Genomic DNA, 314 nt, shown 5'->3' with positions numbered 1-314 from the left:
GAATATGGCCCAAGGAGAAGCAGGGAGCTGGGGGGGCAGTAAGGCCCAGGGAGATGGAAGAGGAGCCGGTGGGGGGGGGGCGGACAATTGAGAAGTACCGAGATCAGCCGGAGCAGAATTCGGAACAGTTACGACTCAGAGGAGCCGCAGAGCAGGAAATGGGCGGGAACCTCGAAAGGTGGGTGGAGCGCCGGTAGCCAATGGGCAGTGGGCATGGGCGGGAGGGCGGCTTGGGCGGGCAGTGATTGGCGACGCGTGGCAGAGGTAGCCAATGGGCGTGTCGCTGGCGGAGCTAGCCCCTAGCGGCGGTGTGA

Source organism: Gopherus evgoodei, chromosome 7, assembly GCF_007399415.2.
Source record: "Gopherus evgoodei ecotype Sinaloan lineage chromosome 7, rGopEvg1_v1.p, whole genome shotgun sequence".
NCBI lineage: Eukaryota > Metazoa > Chordata > Testudines > Testudinidae > Gopherus > Gopherus evgoodei.
This window is presented reverse-complemented; position numbering follows the sequence as displayed.